Source organism: Notothenia rossii (assembly GCF_949606895.1).
Source record: "Notothenia rossii genome assembly, chromosome: 5".
NCBI classification, from domain to species: Eukaryota; Metazoa; Chordata; class Actinopteri; order Perciformes; family Nototheniidae; genus Notothenia; species Notothenia rossii.
The window spans coordinates 51,656,428-51,664,849 of NC_136903.1; positions in this window are offsets into that span (position 1 = coordinate 51,656,428).

Genomic DNA, 8,422 nt, shown 5'->3' on the forward strand with positions numbered 1-8,422 from the left:
TACTGGAGGCTAAAGGAACAGCTTAACCTTATCTACCTGGCCGTGGTCCTCTTTATTTCCTAGCCGTCGGTGATCTCCAAAAAATAGTTAAAGTGAAAAACTAAAAGTAAAGTTCCTGGAACATTTTCAGCTGAGTTAGCTTGTAAGCTAATTTGCTAGCAGGCTGCTGGAGCAGCGCAACCGAACAGTGCATATCACGTGACGTAAATACGAAGCGCTTCGTAGGCTAGACCGTCTCATTTCGTAGGCCGCTTGGTCCAGCCTATCCGGTCTACGTGGGCTGGGTCCTCCGTGGACCGCATAGGCTGCGTCCTCCGAAGGGTGCAGCCCCTGAATTGAGCACGGCCTATGTGTAAAAAATCAGGATATAAAATTGACTCACAAGAGAGAAAAAGCATTTGAGCTCCATACTGTTTCCAGACTAAAAAGTATGTTTTTTATTAGTTGACAATATCAGTGTATGATTAATGTATTTATGACTCTGTTTAGTTAAATACCTTAGTACCTTAGTTTAGTTAATAAACCTAATAAATATTTGGCCTAAACATAAAATGTACTTAATCCTGTAAGAGTGCCCTGAGTGCTGAAACATAACCTAATAAACACCAAGCACACAGGACTCAGGATCCAAATAGCTAGTCTCTCCCCCCAGAGTCCTCTCCTGCTCCATGTTCAGGTGTATATCCAACCCACTCTCTTCAGTCTGCGTACAAATGAAACGACTTTACACATTGGAAATGCGTGCAATAGATACGCAGAACTCCGATTTTGCGTGCATATGATACGCTAACCATTCCCATTGAGTTCTGAGGCCGAGTTTTGCGTGCATATGATACGCCACGTTTCGGGTCTGCACCACTTCTTTTTGTCCGGTCGGGTCTTGGTAGACCGGAAGCTGCTGTTCATAAAATCATGTTCTTACTCAATATCAAGCCACGACTATTGTTTTTATTTTAAATCGTATAATAAGTAGTATAGTATAGATAGTAGGCCATACCTATACAAAACATGTCTGTGAAGTTTTTTTTTCAAAATACCAAACAGATCACCCATTGTGGCCATCCCTCATACAACACACTCTCACTCCATGAAAGTCCAGGAGCGACGCTTGGTCAGGGTCCCGTGGCGTGCAGTTGTGACGCTCCTAGGCTCCTTCAGCTTCATAAAGGTACGCAAATAGCTTTCAACTGATTGCAATGTATTCCCATTTCAATAGGGTCTTCGCTGACCTCTGGTCTCAGACCCTAATAATAATCGGACCGATTTCAATAATGTGCTAGTTTACAGTGACACTGTAGTTGCTGTAGGCTACCTACTGTCATGATTTAGGCCACTTTTAATGGGCTTTTGCCCCTCGTTTTCCCTTTTTTTGTGGGTTTTGCATGGTTATCGCGAGCGACTAAATTGATCGTAACGATATCAATTATGCGAGTTGCATCTAATAAATATGTATAATATCAGTTAAAATAAGTGCTTCAACATAGTTAACATTGCAGGAAAGTGGATTGTCAAGTCCCAAAACAAACCATGCAATATATTAAACGTTAAGTACTTTGTCAGGCTTTATATTTATCTGATACCCCCAAAGCTGTTGCCATGGCAACACACCCCTCGCCGTTCAGCACCATATTGCTATAAGTCCTGTGTAAATGGTCAAAAACTGTTCAAACTTTACATGTGTGTGAACCGTCAAGCCCTCGAGACATATATGTGTCAGTTTTGAGATTTCGTCAAATGTTGTTGCTATGGTAACAAAATGGTCGCCGTGAAACAAGGTTTTCTCATAACTCCAGTTAACATGCTCCAAACGGCACAAAACTTCACAGGTTTCATAAAGATGCGGCCCTCAACACATCTAGCATATTATGGGGTGTCATCAAATTCCGTTGCCATGGCGACATATCTCTGGCCATCAAACACAATGTTTATGATACTGCTGTAACTCCTAAATACATTGTCCGATCGGCCTGAAACTTCCCACGTTTGCCAACGGCCGAGTCCTTGAGACAGCTGCCTGACGTCGACAACAGCCTGCGGAGCGTCGAAGACCTGCTCAACACTGCTTGCAGCTTCAATTATTATTATTATTATTATAGATACCATTTACAGTATCTTCTTGATATTTTCTATTCTATATTTCTATCATTGACCTTCTACTTTCCTCCAATGTTGTATATACTCTTAATATTTAAATGTTTTCATAAAATATAACACATTCAAAAGTGCTTTACAAAAATGAAATACATTAAGAAAAAGGTATTTTAAACAGTCATTCAAAAACACACAATCTACCTGCATTGCATTACTCTAAACGTGTAATAACATGCTTTAACCAGTAGGTGGTTTGGGTTAAAAAGCTGTCAAGTTTACAGTGTTAACAAAATAAAATATACTGCTGTTTCTGGTTTAGTTTACGACCAGGGTCGGCGTCATGGGTGGGCATTCGCGGGCCATGCCCCCCCAAATGAGCCCCCTGCCAGGCCAGGCAAGCCCTGCCACTTTGCAGTTTTTTTAATTTATTTTTTTATCATATTATAAGAGAAAACGTTTCCACTAAATCTTTTTTGGGTGAAATAAATCAGAAATAAAGAATATAAATAAAAAACACAGCCTGAGGTGTGCTCACTGGTGATTGGTGTGTTTCTTGACCAATGACCACGGCCTTTGATTTGTTGTTATTAATTCAAAAAAATGCGCGCATAATTAGCAAGTCAGTGAGACGAAGCTAATGCTCGGACTGTTGGACAGTAATAAAGTAATGGATATATGTAAATGACTGCAAGGTGCAGCTGCTACACGGCCTCCTCCAACTCCTCCACCTCCTGAAAACGAAGGGAATAATGCACCCATCTCCAGCATCGCCGGCGGCACCACCTCTGAAGAGCTGGAGCCGTGCTCTTCGAACAGCCAACCTGCTAGCCAAGCCGATCCACCTGCTGCAGCTAACGTTAGCGCTGGAATTCAACAACCCATAGACGATATTGGAACTGATCAGCCCAAACAAATCTTCTTAAAACAGTACCCTTACAGCATCCTCACTGGCAAGAGGCGTTCGTTTCTCTCTGCTTGGTATCACAACCGAGACTGGCTTGAATACAGTGTCATTGTGTCAAGGCCGATTTTGATAACATGTCAGAGGGGGGCAGTGACCTTTTCCTCTCCCTGCTGGACTATACGATAAAAAAAGACATCAAATTGGCTGATGTAGTGAAATCAATCCTTCGAAACGCCACTTACACTTGTCACGAAATGCAAAATGAACTCCTAAGTTTCAGTGTGCGACTTGAAAGATAAGTTCTCAGCAATTTGGTGACTGAGGCAATCGTGGAGGAAATAGGAGACTCCTTTTACACACTGAAATTAGATGGAACCCGACCAATAATTTCACCATATATGTAAATAATCTCTGTAATAATTTATCAAAGGCTGCTTTCCATTTTTATGCAGATGATACTGTTATTTATTGTTCATGATGTTATTCCATCTAATTTATCTCAACTCAAGTTAGTATTAAATGCAGACAAATCCAAACTCATTATATTTTCAAATGGCAAAAAGTTAACTTATTTTCTCCCCAACATTTGTACTGTTCAAGGGACTGACATTGACATTGAAAGGGTCACTACATACAAATATCTAGGTTTTATTATTGATCAGAACTTATCTTTCAAGTCACACACTGAAAATGTTGTTTTAAAATTAGGTTTCTCCTTTCAGACAAGGAAACATTTGATCTCTGTAATTTTTTTACCAGTATTGGATTCTGGCGATCTGCTTTACATGAATGCCTCCAACCAGTGCCTAAAGACTTTGGATACTGTGTACCTGTCACGATTCTCATGTTATGTTGCTGTGAGCCTCTCCGCTCACACAGGGTTCAAATCAGGACGGAAAGAGCAGGTTGGTGAAACACAGGCGTTTATTAACTCCAAACAATAATATGCGCGGGTCTCAAACGTTGCCCGGGTGGGAAACTTCACAGGTCCTTTGGCGACCTTCCAGGATCCCGCCTACTGCATAACAGAACAGAACCAGGTTACGACATGCTTTTCTTCCTGCACTGATTACCTGATTCCGATCAGCTGTCTGGCCTCCGGCCGAGCCACTCCCTTCACTCCAGCAGCCAGCGCCCAAACCTACCCCGCTGCCACAGTCGCGTTTATAGTTTTGTAGGTTTGGGTGTTTTTGCTGTTTTCCATGTCATGTTTTCCTTTGGGTTATTGTCTGGTCCTTTTCCCTGTGTTTTCCTCTTGTCATTAGTTTCCCTGGTGTGTCTAATTGTCTGATAATGTTCACCTGGGCACCTGTGTTTTCTCCTCCCTCCTCACCTGTGTCTTGTTTTGTGATTGAGTCTTGTGTGTATTTAAGTTCTGGGTTGTCTGTCTGTCTTGGTCGGTTCGTCTTGTTCCCTGACTAGTTCTGCGGTGAGTGTTCTGTTTTGTCATTGTCTATATAGATCATAGCCTTGAAATAAAGGAAGTTTCAGTTTATATCTGCATTTGGGTCCTGCTTGTTTCACAAACCGTGACAGTACGAACCGACCTGAAATATGGGCCCAGCAGATCCTTTCGAGCAGGAGATATCGGAGTTAACCGTTGCTTTGGCTGTCTGCTCTAGTCGATGGTTGGGAGCGTCCAGGGGTCAGCAGCGAGAGGCTGTTCGGGCTGAGGCACACCAGAGGGCAATGGAGAAACCAGGTTTAGTTAAATTCTTACCTGGCTGGATTTTGGACTTCCTCTCAGTGTGTGATTCCCGGCCTGCTAGCCCCAGGCATGCTAGCTCCATGTCTCCCAATTCCCAACCTGGCACCATACGCCTTGGTGGGTTCCGTCTGAAGTCAACCCGTTGCTTCTGCCCCAGTTCCTGCTCCTGTCCAGGAGTCATATTCTGGAACTCGTCTGGCTTATGGAGGTCCACGGAGTATTCAGGCGGCTGCTAAGAGGAGGAGTCGCTAAGGCCAAGCTAGCAGCTCAAGCCCCAACAGCCATGTTTCCGGCTCCAGAACCGGACCTTACAGCCATGTTTCCGCTCCAGAACCGGATCTTACAGCCATGTTTCCAGCCCCAGAGAAGGACCTTACAGCCATGTTGCCGGCTCCAGAACCGGACCTTACAGCCATGTTCCGGCTTCAGTGCCGGCTCCAGTAACCATGGTCCCGACTCCGGCTCCTCATCACCTGCTGATTCTTCGGCCGAAGCCAGCTCCTCGAGTCCTGTCGGCGTACCGGCCAACTCCAGCACCTCGTCTCCTGTTGGCTGTCCGTTCGACGCCAGCTCCCCATGTCCTGTCAGCATACCGGCCGACTCCAGCACCTCGTCTCCGTTGGCTGTCCGTCCGACGCCAGCCCCCCGTTGTCTTGTCGGCATACCGGCCGACTCCAGCACCTCGTCTCCTGTTGGCTGTCCGTCCGACGCCAGCTCCCCGGGTTCTGTTGGCGAACCAACCCACTCAAGTGTCGTTGGAGGTCCCGCAGACTGCCCCGCTGCCGAAGGTCCTGCCAACCCCATGTCCTGTGCCGTTGGAGGTCCCGCAGACTACTCTTCTGCCGGGGGTCCTGCCAACTCCATGTCTTGTCACGTTGGAGGTCCCGCAGACTGCTCTTCTGCCGAGGGTCCTTCCAACCCCATGTCCTGTGCCGTTGGAGGCCCCGAAGACTACTCTTCTGCCGGGGGTCCTGCCAACTCCATGTCTTGTCAAGTTGGAGGTCCCGCAGACTGCTCTTCTGCCGAGGGTCCTGCCAACCCCATGTCCTGTGCCGTTGGAGGTCCCGCAGACTACTCTTCTGCCGGGGGTCCTGCCAACTCCATGTCTTGTCACGTTGGAGGTCCCGCAGACTGCTCTTCTGCCGAGGGTCCTGCCAACCCCATGTCCTGTGCCGTTGGAGGTCCCGCAGACTACTCTTCTGCCGGGGGTCCTGCCAACTCCATGTCTTGTCACGTTGGAGGTCCCGCAGACTACTCTTCTGCCGGGGGTCCTGCCAACTCCATGTCTTGTCACGTTGGAGGTCCCGCAGACTGCTCTTCTGCGAGGGTCCTGCCAACCCATGTCCTGTGCCGTTGGAGGTCCCGCAGACTACTCTTCTGCCGAGGGTCCTGCCAACCCCATATCCTGAGCCGTTGGAGGTCCCGCACGCTGCTCTTCTGCCGGGGGTCCTGCCAACCCCATGTCCTGTGCCGTTGGAGGTCCCGCAGACTGCCCTTCTGCCGGGGGTCCTGCCAACTCATGTCTTGCCACGTTGGAGGTCCCGCCGACTACTCTTCCGCTGGGGGTCCTGCCAACTCCATGTCCTGTCGCGTTGGGGATTCCGCCGACTGCTCTCCTGCCGGGGATCCTGCCGGTCATGTGTCCTCTTCCATGGGGGATCTTGCCGACACCGGCTCCTGACCGGCCTCCGGAGCTGTCGGGTCTTCACCCCTCCTCGGACTCTGCCTTGCCCCTGGCCGTCCACCCGAGATTCCCTCTATGGACTCTGCCTTGCCCCGGGCTGTCCGCTCGAATTCCCTTTTTTGAACTCTGCCTTGCCCCCGGGCCGTCCGCCCGAATTCCCCTTTTTTTAACTCTGCCTTGCCCCGGGCCGTCGCCCGAGACCCGTCCTCCGGACCCCCTCCACCCACCCTGCTGGATTTTTGTTTTTTTGGGACGTCTGGAATCCATCCCTTGAGGGGGGGGTTATGTCACGATTCTCATGTTATGTCACGTTTATAGTTTTGTAGGTTTGGGTGTTTTTGCTGTTTTCCATGTCATGTTTTCCTTTGGGTTATTGTCTGGTCCTTTTCCTGTGTTTTCCTCTTGTCATTAGTTTCCCTGGTGTGTCTAATTGTCTGATTATGTTCACCTGGCCCCTGTGTTTTTCTCCTCCCTCCTCACCTGTGTCTTGTTGTGTGATTGAGTCTTGTGTGTATTTAAGTTCTGGGTTGTCTGTCCTGTCTTGGTCGGTTCGTCTTGTTCCCTGACTAGTTCTGCGGTGAGTGTTCTGTTTTGTCATTGTCTATATAGATCATAACCTTGAAATAAAGGAAGTTTCAGTTTATATCTGCATTGGGGTCCTGCTTGTTTCACAAACCGTGACAGTACCATTGCATTGTGCATTACGTTTTATTACTGGAAGGATATATATATATTGTGAGTTTGGAATAAATATACACTTTATGAAAATTATTAGTTGGTTACTGTTAGTAAAAACAGTAAGGTTAATAGCCTACTGGATGTTTGTTTTGCTAGTGGATCGCCAGGCCCTCTGACCTGATCTGTGGAGTCTCAGCTGTTCATATGAACAGGGCTCGACATTATAAATGGCCCGCTGGCCCGGAAGCATTATTTAGACACCCCAGCCAGCATAACGTACTTTCAAATCGCCCCACAGCTGTTTGCTGCGGAGCGCAGCGCGAGCAGTTTCCGGTGAGCGGGAGCGCACTCATTCACTACAGTCAGTAGTGGGAACCGCAGTAGACAAAAGTGTTGCTATAGCAACACGTCATTTTTATGTGAAAAGGGGTGGGGTCAATATGACCCGCTGGCGGAAATAGGTAACAACAACAGAGGGTGCTACATAACACACTTTCGTGTGTGTGTGTGTGTGTGTGTGTGTGTGTGTGTGTGTGTGTGTGTGTGTGTGTGTGTGTGTGTGTGTGTGTGTGTGTGTGTGTGTGTGTGTGTGTGTGTGTGTGTGTGTGTGTGTGTGTGTGTGTGTGTGTGTGTGTGTGTGTGTGTGTGTGTGTGTGTGTGTGTGTGTGTGTGTGTTGTGTGTGTGTGTGTGTGTGTGTGTGTGTGTGTGTGTGTGTGTGTGTGTGTGTGTCACTTGGCTTAATGAAGCGTGCTGTGTGTGTGAGAGACAAGAGACTTTTTAGCATGTGTGTGCCCCCCCGTGGTAAATGATTGCCCCCCCATTCGATTTGTTCTGGAGCCGACCCTGTTTACGACGGATATTATTTAGTTATTGTTTTGATATTTGTAACACAAAAGTGATGGAAAAAACCCACAGCAACACAGAAAAGATGGTCTTAACATGACCCAGCGGTCTAGTAGTTAATACAAAACAATAATATCAAAACAAAATATTACTACTAACTTTATTGTGAAATTAAAACAGAACGGTAAAAGAATGGTTTCCGGTCTATTTTGAGCCCGATCTCTGTAGATAAATAAAGAACTACGACAGATGTGTAATATTTAATGCAGCCAAACCATTTATTACAAAGCATTCATGTGATGACTTTCAAAGAGTAAAGCAAGCACTGCTGAATAAAGTATGATTTTATCATTTACGAAACGTTTTTTTTCATATGGAATGCAGTCGGAGGTCAACCAATCACAGAGCTTGAGAACTAATCACGGGGTTTGTCAAACAGAGCACATGGTTCTAAACGATAGCTGAGGATTCTGAGTAGTGAAGTGTCTTCTGCCATCCTTTACTCCGAACAAA